The sequence below is a fragment of the Pseudophryne corroboree genome, unplaced genomic scaffold (genome assembly GCF_028390025.1).
Source record: "Pseudophryne corroboree isolate aPseCor3 unplaced genomic scaffold, aPseCor3.hap2 scaffold_1303, whole genome shotgun sequence".
Lineage (NCBI taxonomy): Eukaryota > Metazoa > Chordata > Amphibia > Anura > Myobatrachidae > Pseudophryne > Pseudophryne corroboree.
Genome location: NW_026967929.1, coordinates 1 through 19,030, shown reverse-complemented (window position 1 = coordinate 19,030; position 19,030 = coordinate 1). Strand labels below are relative to the sequence as shown.

Here is a 19,030-nt window from a genome sequence, read left to right as displayed (position 1 = left end):
TTTTTTAAACCTTTTCTATCACTGTGGACAGCTTACTCAAGTGCCGTCTGGCATGCATGTTCCTTTGTTGCTCATCATTCATCACCAAAAATGATTTTATTTTTCAATTCTTATGACTGTACTGATTGTATTGAATAAAATCCACATCTAGCATAACCAATTAATGCTGCAAAGTGCTCCAGTGGCGCAATTGGTCAGCGCGTGGTTCTTATAAGACAGAATCTGTTGAGCAATGCCGAGGTTGTGAGTTCAAGCCTCACCTGGAGCATACTGTTTTTTTTTCCTTTTCTTATGTCATTAGTCATTGATTATAAACTGCTACCTTAATATTTAATATGATATTACAAAGGATGGAAGAAAGAAAGAAAAACACAAACATGATTGTGCATTTAAGTTGTCAGCACACATCTGCTTTGGTTCAAATGCACTGCATATCTTCCTTCAGTCAGCCAACAAAACAGCAATGGAAAAGATTAACATACTGTTGGTAAAGCAGTTGCATCAAATTGATTTTCTGCAATATAGCATGATAATCCATACTGACAGCTCTGGATAGTACCAGCACATTTCTTGCTGGACTTGGTAATGCAAAGAACACAGTAAACAGCTTCACTTTTTTTCAAAAATAAATAATTGACTATTAAAAACCTATCAGTTTTAAATAAGGACATCAGTAAGCACCACTGGCATAATGGATAAGGCACTGTTCTCCTAAGCCAGTGGTTGTGGGTTTAAGTCCCGTCTGAGTTGGAAGTCATTACAGCAAGTGTCTCATCACTAGAGTTGATATTTTATCCTTGCTTCAACTGTAAAATAGTCTTGCAGTGTTCAGCTTGTAAAAAATGACCACAGAAGCTAAAATATGACATTAATTATGATAACATTGTTTTTGTTGTTTTTTAAACCTTTTCTATCACCGTGGACAGCTTATTCAAGTGCCATCTGGCATGCATGTTCCTTTGTTGCTCATCATTCATCACCAAAAATGATTTTCTTTTTCAATTCTTATGACTGTACTGATTGTATTGAATAAAATCCACATCTAGCATAACCAATTAATCCAGCAAAGTGCTCCAGTGGCGCAATTGGTCAGCGCGTGGTACTTATAAGACAGTATCTGTTGAGCAATGCCGAGGTTGTGAGTTCAAACCTCACCTGGAGCATATTTGAATACTGTTTTTTTTTCCTTTTCTTATGTCATTAGTAATTGATTATAAACTGCTACCTTAATATTTAATATGATATTACAAAGGATGGAAGAAAGAAAGAAAAAACACAAACACGATTGTGCATTTAAGTTGTCAGCACACATCTGCTTTGGTTCAAATGCACTGCATATCTTCCTTCAGTCAGCCAACAAAACAGCAATGGAAAAGATTAACATACTGTTGGTAAAGCAGTTGCATCAAATTGATTTTCTGCAATATAGCATGATAATCCATACTGACAGCTCTGGATAGTACCAGCACATTTCTTGCTGGACTTGGTAATGCAAAGAACACAGTAAACAGCTTCACTTTTTTTCAAAAATAAATAATTGACTATTAAAAACCTATCAGTCTTAAATAAGAACATCAGTAAGCACCACTGGCATAATGGATAAGTCACTGCCCTCCTAAGCCAGGGGGTCCAAGTCCCATATGGGGTGGAAGTCATTACAGCAAGTGTCTCATCACTAGAGTTGATATTTTATCCTTGCTTCAACTGTAAAACAGTCTTGCAGTGTTTAGCTTATAAAAAATGACCACAGAAGCTAAAATATGACATTAATTATGATAACATTGTTGTTGTTGTTTAAGCCTTTTCTATCACCGTGGACAGCTTATTCAAGTGCCATCTGGCATGCATGTTTCTTTGTTGCTCATCATTCATCACTAACAATGATTTTCTTTTTCAATTCTTATGACTGTACTGATTGTATTGAATAAAATCCACATCTAGCATAACCAATTAATGCTGCAAAGTGCTCCAGTGGTGCAATTGGTCAGCGCGCGGTACTTATAAGACAGTATCTGTTGAGCAATGCCGAAGTTGTGAGTTCAAGCCTCACCTGGAGCATCTTTGTATACTGTTTGTTTTCCTTTTCTTATGTCATTAGTCATTGATTATAAACTGCTACCTTAATATTTAATATGATATTACAAAGGATGGAAGAAAGAAAGAAAAAACACAAACATGATTGTGCATTTAAGTTTTCAGCACACATCTGCTTTGGTTCAAATGCACTGCATATCTTCCTTCAGTCAGCCAACAAAACAGCAATGGAAAAGATTAACATACTGTTGGTAAAGCAGTTGCATCAAATTGATTTTCTGCAATATAGCATGATAATCCATACTGACAGCTCTGGATAGTACCAGCACATTTCTTGCTGGACTTGGTAATGCAAAGAACACAGTAAACAGCTTCACTTTTTCATCAAAAATAAATAATTGACTATTAAAAAAATAACAGTCTTAAATAAGAACATCAGTAAGCACCACTGGCATAATGGATAAGTCACTGCCCTCCTAAGCCACGGGGTCCAAGTCCCATATGGGGTGGAAGTCATTACAGCAAGTGTCTCATCACTAGATTTGATATTTTATCCTTGCTTCAACTGTAAAACAGTCTTGCAGTGTTTAGCTTATAAAAAATGACCACAGAAGCTAAAATATGACATTAATTATGATAACATTGTTGTTGTTGTTTAAGCCTTATTCTATCACCGTGGACAGCTTATTCAAGTGCCATCTGGCATGCATGTTTCTTTGTTGCTCATCATTCATCACTAACAATGATTTTCTTTTTCAATTCTTATGACTGTACTGATTGTATTGAATAAAATCCACATCTAGCATAACCAACTAATGCTGCAAAGTGCTCCAGTGGCGCAATTGGTCAGCGCACGGTACTTATAAGACAGTATCTGTTGAGCAATGCTGAAGTTGTGAGTTCAAGCCTCACCTGGAGCATCTTTGTATACTGTTTTTTTTTCCTTTTCTTATGTCATTAGTCATTGATTATAAACTGCTACCTTAGTATTTAATATGATATTACAAAGGATGGAAGAAAGAAAGAAAAAACACAAACATGATTGTGCATTTAAGTTGTCAGCACACATCTGCTTTGGTTCAAATGCACTGCATATCTTCCTTCAGTCAGCCAACAAAACAGCAATGGAAAAGATTAACATACTGTTGGTAAAGCAGTTGCATCAAATTGATTTTCTGCAATATAGCATGATAATCCATACTGACAGCTCTGGACAGTACCAGCACATTTCTTGCTGGACTTGGCAATGCAAAGAACACAGTAAACAGCTTAACTTTTCTTCAAAAATAAATAATTGACTATTAAAAACCTATCAGTCTTAAATAAGGACATCAGTAAGCACCACTGGCATAATGGATAAGGCACTGTTCTCCTAAGCCAGTCGTTGTGGGTTTAAGTCCCGTCTGCGTTGGAAGTCATTACAGCAAGTGTCTCATCACTAGAGTTGATATTTTATCCTTGCTTCAACTGTAAAACAGTCTTGCAGTGTTTAGCTTGTAAAAAATGACCACAGAAGCTAAAATATTACATTAATTATGATAACATTGTTGTTGTTGTTGTTGTTTTTTAAACCTTTTCTATCACCGTGGACAGCTTATTCAAGTGCCATCTGGCATGCATGTTCCTTTGTTGCTCATCATTTATCACCAAAAATGATTTTCTTTTTCAATTCTTATGACTGTACTGATTATATTGAAAAAAATCCACATCTAGCATAACCAATTAATGCTACAAGGTGCTCCAGTGGCGCAATTGGTCAGCGTGCGGTACTTATAAGACAGTATCTGTTGAGCAATGCCGAGGTTGTGAGTTCAAGCCTCATCTGGAGCATCTTTGTATACTGTTTTTTTTCCTTTTCTTATGTCATTAGTCATTGATTATAAACTGCTACCTTAATATTTATTTTGATATTACAAAGGATGGAAGAAAGAAAGAAAAAACACAAACATGATTGTGCATTTAAGTTGTCAGCACACATCTGCTTTGGTTCAAATGCACTGCATATCTTCCTTCAGGCAGCCAACAAAACAGCAATGAAAAAGATTAACATACTGTTGGTAAAGCAGTTGCATCAAATTGATTTTCTGCAATATAGCATGATAATCCATACTGAAAGCTTTGGATAGTACCAGCACATTTCTTGTTGGACTTGGTAATGCAAAGAACACAGTAAACAGCTTCACTTTTTCCTCAAAAATAAATAATTGACTATTAAAAACCTATCAGTCTTAAATAAGGACATCAGTAAGCACCACTGGCATAATGGATAAGGCACTGTTCTCCTAAGCCAGTGGTTGTGAATTTAAGTCCCGTCTCAGTTGGAAGTCATTACAGCAAGTGTCTCATCACTAGAGTTGATATTTTATCCTTGCTTCAACTATAAAACAGTCTTGCAGTGTTTAGCTTGTAAAAAATTACCACAGAAGCTAAAATATGACATTAATTATGATAACATTGTTGTTGTTATTTTTTAAACCTTTTCTATCACCGTGGACAGCTTATTCAAGTGCCATCTGGCATGCATGTTCCTTTGTTGCTCATCATTCATTTACCAAAAATGATTTTATTTTTCAATTCTTATGACTGTACTGATTGTATTGAATGAAATCCACATCTAGCATAACCAATTAATGCTGTAAAGTGCTCCAGTGGCGCAATTGGTCAGCGTGCGGTTCTTATAAGACAGAATCTGTTGAGCAATGCCGAGGTTGTGAGTTCAAGCATCACCTGGAGCATGCTGTTTTTTTTTCCTTTTCTTATGTCATTAGTCATTGATTATAAACTGCTACCTTAATATTTAATATAATATTACAAAGGATGGAAAAAAGAAAGAAAAAACACAAACATGATTGTGCATTTAAGTTGTCAGCACACATCTGCTTTGGTTCAAATGCACTGCATATCTTCCTTCAGTCAGCCAACAAAACAGCAATGGAAAAGATTAACATACTGTTGGTAAAGCAGTTGCATCAAATTGATTTTCTGCAATATAGCATGATAATCCATACTGACAGCTCTGGATAGTACCAGCACATTTCTTGCTGGACTTGGTAATGCAAAGAACACAGTAAACAGCTTCACTTTTTCCTCAAGAATAAATAATTGACTATTAGAAACCTAACAGTCTTAAATAAAAACATCAGTAAGCACCACTGGCATAATGGGTAAGGCACTGTTCTCCTAAGCCAGTGGTTGTGGGTTTAAGTCCCGTCTGAGTTGGAAGTCATTACAGCAAGTGTCTCATCACTAGAGTTGATATTTTATCCTTGCTTCAACTGTAAAACAGTCTTGCAGTGTTTAGCTTGTAAAAAATGACCACATAAGCTAAAATATTACATTAATTATAACATTGTTGTTGTTGTTGTTGTTGTTGTTGTTTTTTAAACCTTTTCTATCACCGTGGACAGCTTATTCAAGTGCCATCTGGCATGCATGTTCCTTTGTTGCTCATCATTTATCACCAAAAATGATTTTCTTTTTCAATTCTTATGACTGTACTGATTGTATTGAAAAAAATCCACATCTAGCATAACCAATTAATGCTGCAAGGTGCTCCTGTGGCGCAATTGGTCAGCGCGCGGTACTTATAAGACAGTATCTGTTGAGCAATGCCGAGGTTGTGAGTTCAAGCCTCACCTGGAGCATCTTTGTATACTGTTTTTTTTCCTTTTCTTATGTCATTAGTCATTGATTATAAACTGCTACCTTAATATTTATTTTGATATTACAAAGGATGGAAGAAAGAAAGAAAAAACACTAACATGATTGTGCATTTAAGTTGTCAGCACACATCTGCTTTGGTTCAAATGCACTGCATATCTTCCTTCAGGCAGCCAACAAAACAGCAATGAAAAAGATTAACATACTGTTGGTAAAGCAGTTGCATCAAATTGATTTTCTGCAATATAGCATGATAATCCATACTGAAAGCTTTGGATAGTACCAGCACATTTCTTGTTGGACTTGGTAATGCAAAGAACACAGTAAACAGCTTCACTTTTTCCTCAAAAATAAATAATTGACTATTAAAAACCTAACAGTCTTAAATAAGAACATCAGTAAGCACCACTGGCATAATGGATGTCACTGCCCTCCTAAGCCAGGGGGTCCAAGTCCCATATGGGGTGGAAGTCATTACAGCAAGTGTCTCATCACTAGAGTTGATATTTTATCCTTGCTTCAACTGTAAAACAGTCTTGCAGTGTTTAGCTTATAAAAAATGACCACAGAAGCTAAAATATGACATTAATTATGATAACATTGTTGTTGTTGTTTAAGCCTTTTCTATCACCGTGGACAGCTTATTCAAGTGCCATCTGGCATGCATGTTCCTTTGTTGCTCATCATTCATCACCAACAATGATTTTCTTTTTCAATTCTTATGACTGTACTGATTGTATTGAATAAAATCCACATCTAGCATAACCAATAAATGCTGCAAAGTGCTCCAGTGGCGCAATTGATCAGTGCATAGGTCTTATAAGACAGTATCTGTTGAGCAATGCCGAGGTTGTGAGTTCAAGCCTCACCTGGAGCATCTTTATATACTGTTTTTTTCCTTTTCTTATGTCATTAGTCATTGATTATAAACTGCTACCTTAATATTTAATATGATATTACAAAGGATGGAAGAAAGAAAGAAAAACACAAACATGATTGTGCATTTAAGTTGTCAGCACACATCTGCTTTGGTTCAAATGCACTGCATATCTTCCTTCAGCCAGCCAACAAAACAGCAATGGAAAAGATTAACATACTGTTGGTAAAGCAGTTGCATCAAATTGATTTTCTGCAATATAGCATGATAATCCATACTGACAGCTCTGGATAGTACCAGCACATTTCTTGCTGGACTTGGTAATGCAAAGAACACAGTAAACAGCTTCACATTTTCCTCAAAAATAAATAATTGACTATTAAAAACCTAATAGTCTTAAATAAGAACATCAGTAAGCACCACTGGCATAATGGATAAGTCACTGCCCTCCTAAGCCACGGGGTCCAAGTCCCATATGGGGTGGAAGTCATTACAGCAAGTGTCTCATCACTACAGTTGATATTTTATCCTTGCTTCAACTGTAAAACAGTCTTGCAGTGTTTAGCTTGTAAAAAATGACCACAGAAGCTAAAATATGACATTAATTATGATAACATTGTTGTTGTTGTTTTTTAAACCTTTTCTATCACCGTGGACAGCTTATTCAAGTGCCATCTGGCATGCATGTTCCTTTGTTGCTCATCATTCATCTCCAAAAATGATTTTCTTTTTCAATTCTTATGACTGTACTGATTGTATTGAATAAAATCCACATCTAGCATAACCAATTAATGCTGCAAAGTGCTCCAGTGGTGCAATTGGTCAGCACGCGGTATTTATAAGACAGTATCTGTTGAGCGATGCCGAGGTTGTGAGTTCATGCCTCACCTGGAGCATCTTTGTATACTGTTTTTTTTTTCCTTTTCTTATGTCATTAGTCATTGATTATAAACTGCTACCTTAATATTTATTTTGATATTACAAAGGATGGAAGAAAGAAAGAAAAAACACTAACATGATTGTGCATTTAAGTTGTCAGCACACATCTGCTTTGGTTCAAATGCACTGCATATCTTCCTTCAGGCAGCCAACAAAACAGCAATGAAAAAGATTAACATACTGTTGGTAAAGCAGTTGCATCAAATTGATTTTCTGCAATATAGCATGATAATCCATACTGAAAGCTTTGGATAGTACCAGCACATTTCTTGTTGGACTTGGTAATGCAAAGAACACAGTAAACAGCTTCACTTTTTCCTCAAAAATAAATAATTGACTATTAAAAACCTAACAGTCTTAAATAAGAACATCAGTAAGCACCACTGGCATAATGGATAAGTCACTGCCCTCCTAAGCCAGGGGGTCCAAGTCCCATATGGGGTGGAAGTCATTACAGCAAGTGTCTCATCACTAGAGTTGATATTTTATCCTTGCTTCAACTGTAAAACAGTCTTGCAGTGTTTAGCTTATAAAAAATGACCACAGAAGCTAAAATATGACATTAATTATGATAACATTGTTGTTGTTGTTTAAGCCTTTTCTATCACCGTGGACAGCTTATTCAAGTGCCATCTGGCATGCATGTTCCTTTGTTGCTCATCATTCATCACCAACAATGATTTTCTTTTTCAATTCTTATGACTGTACTGATTGTATTGAATAAAATCCACATCTAGCATAACCAATAAATGCTGCAAAGTGCTCCAGTGGCGCAATTGATCAGTGCATGGGTCTTATAAGACAGTATCTGTTGAGCAATGCCGAGGTTGTGAGTTCAAGCCTCACCTGGAGCATCTTTATATACTGTTTTTTTCCTTTTCTTATGTCATTAGTCATTGATTATAAACTGCTACCTTAATATTTAATATGATATTACAAAGGATGGAAGAAAGAAAGAAAAACACAAACATGATTGTGCATTTTAGTTGTCAGCACACATCTGCTTTGGTTCAAATGCACTGCATATCTTCCTTCAGCCAGCCAACAAAACAGCAATGGAAAAGATTAACATACTGTTGGTAAAGCAGTTGCATCAAATTGATTTTCTGCAATATAGCATGATAATCCATACTGACAGCTCTGGATAGTACCAGCACATTTCTTGCTGGACTTGGTAATGCAAAGAACACAGTAAACAGCTTCACTTTTTCCTCAAAAATAAATAATTGACTATTAAAAACCTAATAGTCTTAAATAAGAACATCAGTAAGCACCACTGGCATAATGGATAAGTCACTGCCCTCCTAAGCCACGGGGTCCAAGTCCCATATGGGGTGGAAGTCATTACAGCAAGTGTCTCATCACTACAGTTGATATTTTATCCTTGCTTCAACTGTAAAACAGTCTTGCAGTGTTTAGCTTGTAAAAAATGACCACAGAAGCTAAAATATGACATTAATTATGATAACATTGTTTTTGTTGTTTTTTAAACCTTTTCTATCACCGTGGACAGCTTATTCAAGTGCCATCTGGCATGCATGTTCCTTTGTTGCTCATCATTCATCTCCAAAAATGATTTTCTTTTTCAATTCTTATGACTGTACTGATTGTATTGAATAAAATCCACATCTAGCATAACCAATTAATGCTGCAAAGTGCTCCAGTGGTGCAATTGGTCAGCACGCGGTATTTATAAGACAGTATCTGTTGAGCGATGCCGAGGTTGTGAGTTCATGCCTCACCTGGAGCATCTTTGTATACTGTTTTTTTTTTCCTTTTCTTATGTCATTAGTCATTGATTATAAACTGCTACCTTTGTATTTAATATGATATTACAAAGGATGGAAGAAAGAAAGAAAAAACACAAACATGATTGTGCATTTAAGTTGTCAGCACACATCTGCTTTGGTTCAAATGCACTGCATATCTTCCTTCAGTCAGCCAACAAAACAGCAATGGAAAAGATTAACATACTGTTGGTAAAGCAGTTGCATCAAATTGATTTTCTGCAATATAGCATGATAATCCATACTGACAGCTCTGGATAGTACCAGCACATTTCTTGCTGGACTTGGTAATGCAAAGAACACAGTAACCAGCTTCACTTTTTCCTCAAAAATAAATAATTGACTATGAAAAACCTAACAGTCTTAAATATGAACATCAGTAAGCACCACTGGCATAATGGGTAAGGCACTGGTCTCCTAAGCCATTGGTTGTGGGTTTAAGTCCTGTCTGAGTTGGAAGTCATTACAGCAAGTGTCTCATCACTAGAGTTGATATTTTATCCTTGCTTCAACTGTAAAATAGTCTTGCAGTGTTCAGCTTGTAAAAAATGACCACAGAAGCTAAAATATGACATTAATTATGATAACATTGTTTTTGTTGTTTTTTAAACCTTTTCTATCACCGTGGACAGCTTATTCAAGTGCCATCTGGCATGCATGTTCCTTTGTTGCTCATCATTCATCACCAAAAATGATTTTCTTTTTCAATTCTTATGACTGTACTGATTGTATTGAATAAAATCCACATCTAGCATAACCAATTAATCCAGCAAAGTGCTCCAGTGGCGCAATTGGTCAGCGCGTGGTACTTATAAGACAGTATCTGTTGAGCAATGCCGAGGTTGTGAGTTCAAACCTCACCTGGAGCATATTTGAATACTGTTTTTTTTTCCTTTTCTTATGTCATTAGTAATTGATTATAAACTGCTACCTTAATATTTAATATGATATTACAAAGGATGGAAGAAAGAAAGAAAAAACACAAACATGATTGTGCATTTAAGTTGTCAGCACACATCTGCTTTGGTTCAAATGCACTGCATATCTTCCTTCAGTCAGCCAACAAAACAGCAATGGAAAAGATTAACATACTGTTGGTAAAGCAGTTGCATCAAATTGATTTTCTGCAATATAGCATGATAATCCATACTGACAGCTCTGGATAGTACCAGCACATTTCTTGCTGGACTTGGTAATGCAAAGAACACAGTAAACAGCTTCACTTTTTTTCAAAAATAAATAATTGACTATTAAAAACCTATCAGTCTTAAATAAGAACATCAGTAAGCACCACTGGCATAATGGATAAGTCACTGCCCTCCTAAGCCAGGGGGTCCAAGTCCCATATGGGGTGGAAGTCATTACAGCAAGTGTCTCATCACTAGAGTTGATATTTTATCCTTGCTTCAACTGTAAAACAGTCTTGCAGTGTTTAGCTTATAAAAAATGACCACAGAAGCTAAAATATGACATTAATTATGATAACATTGTTGTTGTTGTTGTTTAAGCCTTTTCTATCACCGTGGACAGCTTATTCAAGTGCCATCTGGCATGCATGTTTCTTTGTTGCTCATCATTCATCACTAACAATGATTTTCTTTTTCAATTCTTATGACTGTACTGATTGTATTGAATAAAATCCACATCTAGCATAACCAATAAATGCTGCAAAGTGCTCCAGTGGTGCAATTGGTCAGCGCGCGGTACTTATAAGACAGTATCTGTTGAGCAATGCCGAAGTTGTGAGTTCAAGCCTCACCTGGAGCATCTTTGTATACTGTTTGTTTTCCTTTTCTTATGTCATTAGTCATTGATTATAAACTGCTACCTTAATATTTAATATGATATTACAAAGGATGGAAGAAAGAAAGAAAAAACACAAACATGATTGTGCATTTAAGTTGTCAGCACACATCTGCTTTGGTTCAAATGCACTGCATATCTTCCTTCAGTCAGCCAACAAAACAGCAATGGAAAAGATTAACATACTGTTGGTAAAGCAGTTGCATCAAATTGATTTTCTGCAATATAGCATGATAATCCATACTGACAGCTCTGGATAGTACCAGCACATTTCTTGCTGGACTTGGTAATGCAAAGAACACAGTAAACAGCTTCACTTTTTCATCAAAAATAAATAATTGACTATTAAAAAAATAACAGTCTTAAATAAGAACATCAGTAAGCACCACTGGCATAATGGATAAGTCACTGCCCTCCTAAGCCACGGGGTCCAAGTCCCATATGGGGTGGAAGTCATTACAGCAAGTGTCTCATCACTAGAGTTGATATTTTATCCTTGCTTCAACTGTAAAACCTTCTTGCAGTGTTTAGCTTGTAAAACATGACCACAGAAGCTAAAATATGACATTAATTATGATAACATTGTTGTTGTTGTTTTTTAAACCTATACTATCACAGTGGACAGCTTATTCAAGTGCCATCTGGCATGCATGTTCCTTTGTTGCTCATCATTCATCACCAAAAATAATTTTCTTTTTCAATTCTTATGACTGTACTGATTGTATTGAATAAAATCCACATCTAGCATAACCAATTAATGCTGCAAAGTGCTCCAGTGGCGCAATTGGTCAGCGCGCGGTACTTATAAGACAGTATCTGTTGAGCAATGTCGATGTTGTGAGTTCAAGCCTCACTTGGAGCATCTTTGTACACTATTTTTTTTCCTTTTCTTATGTCATTAGTCATTGATTATAAACTGCTACCTTAATATTTAATATGATATTACAAAGGATGGAAGAAAGAAAGAAAAAACACAAACATGATTGTGCATTTAAGTTGTCAGCACACATCTGCTTTGGTTCAAATGCACTGCATATCTTCCTTCATTCAGCCAACAAAACAGCAATGAAAAAGATTAACATACTGTTGGTAAAGCAGTTGCATCAAATTGATTTTCTGCAATATAGCATGATAATCCATACTGAAAGCTCTGGATAGTACCAGCACATTTCTTGCTGGACTTGGTAATGCAAAGAACACAGTCAACAGCTTCACTTTTTCCTCAAAAATAAATAATTGACTATTAAAAACCTAACAGTCTTAAATAAGAACATCAGTAAGCACCACTGGCATAATGGATAAGTCACTGCGCTCCTAAGCCAGGGGGTCCAAGTCCCATATGGGGTGGAAGTCATTACAACAAGTGTCTCATCACCAGAGTTGATATTTTATCCTTGCTTCAACTGTAAAACCGTCTTGCAGTGTTTAGCTTATAAAAAATGACCACAGAAGCTAAAATATGACATTAATTATGATAACATTGTTGTTGTTTTTTAAACCTTTTCTATCACCGTGGACAGCTTATTCAAGTGCCATCTGGGATGCATGTTCCTTTGTTGCTCATCATTCATCACCAACAATGATTTTCTTTTTCAATTCTTATGACTGTACTGATTGTATTGAATAAAATCCACATCTAGCATAACCAACAAAACCTGCAAAGTGTTCCAGTGGCGCAATTGGTCAGCGCGCGGTACTTATAAGACAGTATCTATTGAGCAATGCCGAGGTTGTGAGTTCAAGCCTCACCTGGAGCATCTTTGTATACTATTTTTTTTCCTTTTCTTATGTCATTAGTCATTGATTATAAACTGGTAGCCTTAATATTTAATATGATATGACCACAGAAGCTAAAATATGACATTAATTATGATAACATTGTTGTTGTTGTTGTTTTTTAAACCTTTTTTATCACCGTGGACAGCTTATTCAAGTGCCATCTGGCATGCATGTTCCTTTGTTGCTCATCATTCATCACCAAAAATGATTTTCTTTTTCAATTCTTATGACTGTACTGATTGTATTGAATAAAATCCACATCTAGCATAGCCAATCAATGCTGCAAAGTGCTCCAGTGGCGCAATTGATCAGCGTGCGGTATTTATAAGACAGTATCTGTTGAGCAATGCCGAGGTTGTGAGTTCAAGCCTCACCTGGAGCATCTTTGTATACTGGTTTTTTTTCCTTTTCTTATGTCATTAGTCATTGATTATAAACTGCTACCTTAATATTTAATATGATATTACAAAGGATGGAAGAAAGAAAGAAAAACACAAACATGATTGTGCATTTAAGTTGTCAGCACACATCTGCTTTGGTTCAAATGCACTGCATATCTTCCTTCAGCCAGCCAACAAAACAGCAATGGAAAAGATTAACATACTGTTGGTAAAGCAGTTGCATCAAATTGATTTTCTGCAATATAGCATGATAATCCATACTGACAGCTCTGGATAGTACCAGCACATTTCTTGCTGGACTTGGTAATGTAAAAAAACACAGTAAACAGCTTCACTTTTTCCTCAAAAATAAATAATTGACTATTAAAAACCTTACAGTCTTAAATAAGAACATCAGTAAGCACCACTGGCATAATGGATATGTCACTGCCCTCCTAAGCCACGAGGTCCAAGTCCCATATGGGGTGGAAGTCATTACAGCAAGTGTCTCATCACTAGAGTTGATATTTTATCCTTGCTTCAACTGTAAAACAGTCTTGCAGTGTTTAGCTTGTAAAAAATGACCACAGAAGCTAAAATATGACATTAATTATGATAACATTGTTGTTGTTGTTTTTTAAACCTTTTCTATCACCGTGGACAGCTTATTCAAGTGCCATCTGGAATGTATGTTCCTTTGATGCTCATCATTCATCACCAAAAATGATTTTCTTTTTCAATTCTTATGACTGTACTGATTGTATTGAATAAAATCCACATCTAGCATAACCAACTAATACTGCAAAGTGCTCCAGTGGCGCAATTGGTCAGCGTGCGGTACTAATAAGACAGTATCTGTTGAGCAATGCTGAGGTTGTGAGTTCAAGCCTCACCTGGAGCGTCTTTGTATACTGTTTTTTTTTCTATTTCTAATGTCATTAGTCATTGATTATAAACTGCTACCTTAATATTTAATATGATATTACAAAGGATGGAAGAAAGAAAGAAAAAACACAAACATGATGGTGCATTTTAGTTGTCAGCACACTTCTGCTTTGGTTCAAATGCACTGCATATCTTCCTTCAGTCAGCCAACAAAACAGCAATGGAAAAGATTAACATACTGTTGGTAAAGCAGTTGCATCAAATTGATTTTCTGCAATATAGCATGATAATCCATACTGACAGCTCTGGATAGTACCAGCACATTTCTTGCTGGACTTGGTAATGCAAAGAACACAGTAAACAGCTTCACTTTTTTCAAAAAGAAATAATTGACTATTAAAAACCTATCAGTCTTAAATAAGGACATCAGTAAGCACCACTGGCATAATGGATAAGGCACTGTTCTCCTAAGCCAGTGGTTGTGGGTTTAAGTCCGGTCTGAGTTGGAAGTCATTACAGCAAGTGTCTCATCACTAGAGTTGATATTTTATCCTTGCTTCAACTGTAAAACAGTCTTGCAGTGTTTAGCTTGTAAAAAATGACAACAGAAGCTAAAATATGACATTAATTATGATAACATTGTTGTTGTTGTTTTTTAAACCTTTTCTATCACCGTGGACAGCTTATTCAAGTGCCATCTGGCATGCATATTCCTTTGTTGCTCATCATTTATCACCAAAAATGATTTTCTTTTTCAATTCTTATGACTGTACTGATTGTATTGAATAAAATCCACATCTAGCATAACCAACTAATGCTGCAAAGTGCTCCAGTGGCGCAATTGGTCAGCGCGCGGTATTTATAAGACAATATCTGTTGAGAGATGCCGAGGTTGTGAGTTCAAGCCTCACCTGGAGCTTCTTTGTATACTGTTTTTTTTCCTTTTCTTATGTCATTAGTCATTGATTATAAACTGCTACCTTAATATTTAATATGATATTACAAAGGATGGAAGAAAGAAAGAAAAAACACAAACATGATTGTGCATTTAAGTTGTCAGCACACATCTGCTTTGGTTCAAATGCACTGCATATCTTCCTTCAGTCAGCCAAAAAAACAGCAATGGAAAAGATTAACATACTGTTGGTAAAGCAGTTGCATCAAATTGATTTTCTGCAATATAGCATGATAATCCATACTGAAAGCTCTGGATAGTACCAGCACATTTCTTGTTGGACTTGGTAATGCAAAGAACACAGTAAACAGCTTCACTTTTTCCTCAAAAATAAATAATTGACTATTAAAAACCTAACAGTCTTAAATAAGAACATCAGTAAGCACCACTGGCATAATGGATAAGTCACTGCGCCCTCCTACGCCAGGGGGCCCAAGTCCCATATGGGGTGGAAGTCATTACAGCAAGTGTCTCATCACTAGAGTTGATATTTTATCCTTGCTTCAACTGTAAAACAGTCTTGCAGTGTTTAGCTTGTAAAAAATGACCACAGAAGCTAAAATATGACATTAATTATGATAACATTGTTGTTGTTGTTTTTTAAACCTTTTCTATCACCGTGGACAGCTTATTCAGGTGCCATCTGGCATGCATGTTCCTTTGTTGCTCATCATTCATCACCAAAAATGATTTTCTTTTTCAATTCTTATGACTGTACTGATTGTATTGAATAAAATCCACATCTAGCATAACCAACTAATGCTGCAAAGTGCTCCAGTGGCGCAATTGGTCAGCGTGTGGTACTAATAAGACAGTATCTGTAGAGCAATGCCGAAGTTGTGAGTTCAAGCCTCACCTGGAGCGTCTTTGTACATTGTTTTTTTTTCTATTTCTAATGTCATTAGTCATTGATTATAAACTGCTACCTTAATATTTAATATGATATTACAAAGGATGGAAGAAAGAAAGAAAAAACACAAACATGATGGTGCATTTTAGTTGTCAGCACACATCTGCTTTGGTTCAAATGCACTGCATATCTTCCTTCAGTCAGCCAACAAAACAGCAATGGAAAAGATTAACATACTGTTGGTAAAGCAGTTGCATCAAATTGATTTTCTGCAATATAGCATGATAATCCATACTGACAGCTCTGGATAGTACCAGCACATTTCTTGCTGGACTTGGTAATGCAAAGAACACAGTAAACAGCTTCACTTTTTTCAAAAATAAATAATTGACTATTAAAAACCTATCAGTCTTAATTAAGGACATCAGTAAGCACCACTGGCATAATGGATAAGGCACTGTTCTCCTAAGCCAGTGGTTGTGGGTTTAAGTCCCGTCTGAGTTGGAAGTCATTACAGCAAGTGTCTCATCACTAGAGTTGATATTTTATCCTTGCTTCAATTGTAAAACAGTCTTGCAGTGTTTAGCTTGTAAAAAATGACAACAGAAGCTAAAATATGACATTAATTATGATAACATTGTTGTTGTTGTTTTTTAAACCTTTTCTATCACCGTGGACAGCTTATTCAAGTGCCATCTGGCATGCATGTTCCTTTGTTGCTCAACATTTATCACCAAAAATGTTTTTCTTTTTCAATTCTTATGACTGTACTGATTGTATTGAATAAAATCCACATCTAGCATAACCAATTAATGCTGCAAAGTGCTCCAGTGGCGCAATTGGTCAGCACGCGGTACTTATAAGACAGTATCTGTTGAGCGATGCCGAGGTTGTGAGTTCAAGATACACCTGGAGCTTCTTTGTATACTGTTTTTTTTCCTTTTCTTATGTCATTAGTCATTGATTATAAACTGCTACCTTAATATTTAATATGATATTACAAAGGATGAAAGAAAGAAAGAAAAAACACAAACATGATTGTGCATTTAAGTTGTCAGCACACATCTGCTTTGGTTCAAATGCACTGCATATCTTCCTTCAGTCAGCCAACAAAACAGCAATGGAAAAGATTAACATACTGTTGGTAAAGCAGTTGCATAAATTGATTTTCTGCAATATAGCATGATAATCCATACTGAAAGCTCTGGATAGTACCAGCACATTTCTTGTTGGACTTGGTAATGCAAAGAACACAGTAAACAGCTTCACTTTTTCCTCAAAAATAAATAATTGACTATTAAAAACCTAACAGTCTTAAATAAGAACATCAGTAAGCACCACTGGCATAATGGATAAGGCACTGTTCTCCTAAGCCAGTGGTTGTGGGTTTAAGTCCCGTCTGGGTTGGAAGTCATTACAGCAAGTGTCTCATCACTAGAGTTGATATTTTATCCTTGCTTCAACTGTAAAACAGTCTTGCAGTGTTTAGCTTGTAAAAAATGACCACAGAAGCTAAAATATGACATTAATTATGATAACATTGTTGTTGCTGTTTTTTAAACCTTTTCTATCACCGTGGACAGCTTATTCAAGTGCCATCTGGCATGCATGTTCCTTTGTTGCTCATCATTCATCACCAAAAATGATTTTCTTTTTCAATTCTTATGAATGTACTGATTGTATTGAATAAAATCCACATCTAGCATAACCAATCAATGCTGCAAAGTGCTCCAGTGGCGCAGTTGGTCAGCGTGCAAAACTTATAAGACAGTATCTGTTGAGCAATGCAGTGGTTGTGAGTTCAAGCCTCATCTGGAACATCTTTGTTTACTGTTTTTTTTCCTTTTCTTATGTCATTAGTCATTGATTATAAACTGCTACCTTAATATTTAATATGATATTACAAAGGATGGAAGAAAGAAAGAAAAAACACAAACATGATTGTGCATTTAAGTTGTCAGCACACATCTGCTTTGGTTCAAATGCACTGCATATCTTCCTTCATTCAGCCAACAAAACAGCAATGAAAAAGATTAACATACTGTTGGTAAAGCAGTTGCATCAAATTGATTTTCTGCAATATAGCATGATAATCCATACTGAAAGCTCTGGATAGTACCAGCACATTTCTTGTTGGACTTGGTAATGCAAAGAACACAGTAAACAGCTTCACTTTTTCCTCAAAAATAAATAATTGACTATTAAAAACCTAACAGTCTTAAATAAGAACATCAGTAAGCACCACTGGCATAATGGATAAGTCACTGCGCTCCTAAGCCAGGGGGTCCAAGTCCCATATGGGGTGGAAGTCATTACAACAAGTGTCTCATCACCAGAGTTGATATTTTATCCTTGCTTCAACTGTAAAACCGTCTTGCAGTGTTTAGCTTATAAAAAATGACCACAGAAGCTAAAATATGACATTAATTATGATAACATTGTTGTTGTTTTTTAAACCTTTTCTATCACCGTGGACAGCTTATTCAAGTGCCATCTGGGATGCATGTTCCTTTGTTGCTCATCATTCATCACCAACAATGATTTTCTTTTTCAATTCTTATGACTGTACTGATTGTATTGAATAAAATCCACATCTAGCATAACCAACAAAACCTGCAAAGTGTTCCAGTGGCGCAATTGGTCAGCGCGCGGTACTTATAAGACAGTATCTATTGAGCAATGCCGAGGTTGTGAGTTCAAGCCTCACCTGGAGCATCTTTGTATACTATTTTTTTTCCTTTTCTTATGTCATTAGTCATTGATTATAAACTGGTAGCCTTAATATTTAATATGATATGACCACAGAAGCTAAAATATGACATTAATTATGATAACATTGTTGTTGTTGTTGTTTTTTAAACCTTTTTTATCACCGTGGACAGCTTATTCAAGTGCCATCTGGCATGCATGTTCCTTTGTTGCTCATCATTCATCACCAAAAATGATTTTCTTTTTCAATTCTTATGACTGTACTGATTGTATTGAATAAAATCCACATCTAGCATAGCCAATCAATGCTGCAAAGTGCTCCAGTGGCGCAATTGATCAGCGTGCGGTATTTATAAGACAGTATCTGTTGAG

The 19,030-nt window shown here is 35.9% G+C and overlaps 10 non-coding genes across 10 annotated transcripts; all 10 read left to right on the top strand.

Annotated features, from left to right (window-relative positions):
* Positions 1-175: 175 nt before the first annotated feature.
* TRNAI-UAU (transfer RNA isoleucine (anticodon UAU)) lies at positions 176-268 on the top strand. The gene is given in 2 exon segments: positions 176-213; positions 233-268. It is a non-coding gene; the product is annotated as a tRNA-Ile (tRNA).
* Positions 269-1,070: 802 nt separating this feature from the next.
* On the top strand, positions 1,071-1,163 carry TRNAI-UAU (transfer RNA isoleucine (anticodon UAU)). Its single transcript is given in 2 exon segments — positions 1,071-1,108; positions 1,128-1,163. It is a non-coding gene; the product is annotated as a tRNA-Ile (tRNA).
* Positions 1,164-3,771: 2,608 nt separating this feature from the next.
* TRNAI-UAU (transfer RNA isoleucine (anticodon UAU)) lies at positions 3,772-3,864 on the top strand. The gene is given in 2 exon segments: positions 3,772-3,809; positions 3,829-3,864. It is a non-coding gene; the product is annotated as a tRNA-Ile (tRNA).
* A 1,721-nt stretch (positions 3,865-5,585) lies between these two features.
* On the top strand, positions 5,586-5,678 carry TRNAI-UAU (transfer RNA isoleucine (anticodon UAU)). The gene is given in 2 exon segments: positions 5,586-5,623; positions 5,643-5,678. It is a non-coding gene; the product is annotated as a tRNA-Ile (tRNA).
* Positions 5,679-10,073: 4,395 nt separating this feature from the next.
* Positions 10,074-10,166, top strand: TRNAI-UAU (transfer RNA isoleucine (anticodon UAU)). Its single transcript is given in 2 exon segments — positions 10,074-10,111; positions 10,131-10,166. It is a non-coding gene; the product is annotated as a tRNA-Ile (tRNA).
* A 2,598-nt stretch (positions 10,167-12,764) lies between these two features.
* Positions 12,765-12,857, top strand: TRNAI-UAU (transfer RNA isoleucine (anticodon UAU)). Its single transcript is given in 2 exon segments — positions 12,765-12,802; positions 12,822-12,857. It is a non-coding gene; the product is annotated as a tRNA-Ile (tRNA).
* Positions 12,858-14,067: 1,210 nt separating this feature from the next.
* Positions 14,068-14,160, top strand: TRNAI-AAU (transfer RNA isoleucine (anticodon AAU)). The gene is given in 2 exon segments: positions 14,068-14,105; positions 14,125-14,160. It is a non-coding gene; the product is annotated as a tRNA-Ile (tRNA).
* Positions 14,161-14,970: 810 nt separating this feature from the next.
* Positions 14,971-15,063, top strand: TRNAI-UAU (transfer RNA isoleucine (anticodon UAU)). Its single transcript is given in 2 exon segments — positions 14,971-15,008; positions 15,028-15,063. It is a non-coding gene; the product is annotated as a tRNA-Ile (tRNA).
* An 807-nt stretch (positions 15,064-15,870) lies between these two features.
* TRNAI-AAU (transfer RNA isoleucine (anticodon AAU)) lies at positions 15,871-15,963 on the top strand. The gene is given in 2 exon segments: positions 15,871-15,908; positions 15,928-15,963. It is a non-coding gene; the product is annotated as a tRNA-Ile (tRNA).
* A 2,608-nt stretch (positions 15,964-18,571) lies between these two features.
* On the top strand, positions 18,572-18,664 carry TRNAI-UAU (transfer RNA isoleucine (anticodon UAU)). Its single transcript is given in 2 exon segments — positions 18,572-18,609; positions 18,629-18,664. It is a non-coding gene; the product is annotated as a tRNA-Ile (tRNA).
* The last annotated feature ends 366 nt before the right edge of the window (positions 18,665-19,030 follow it).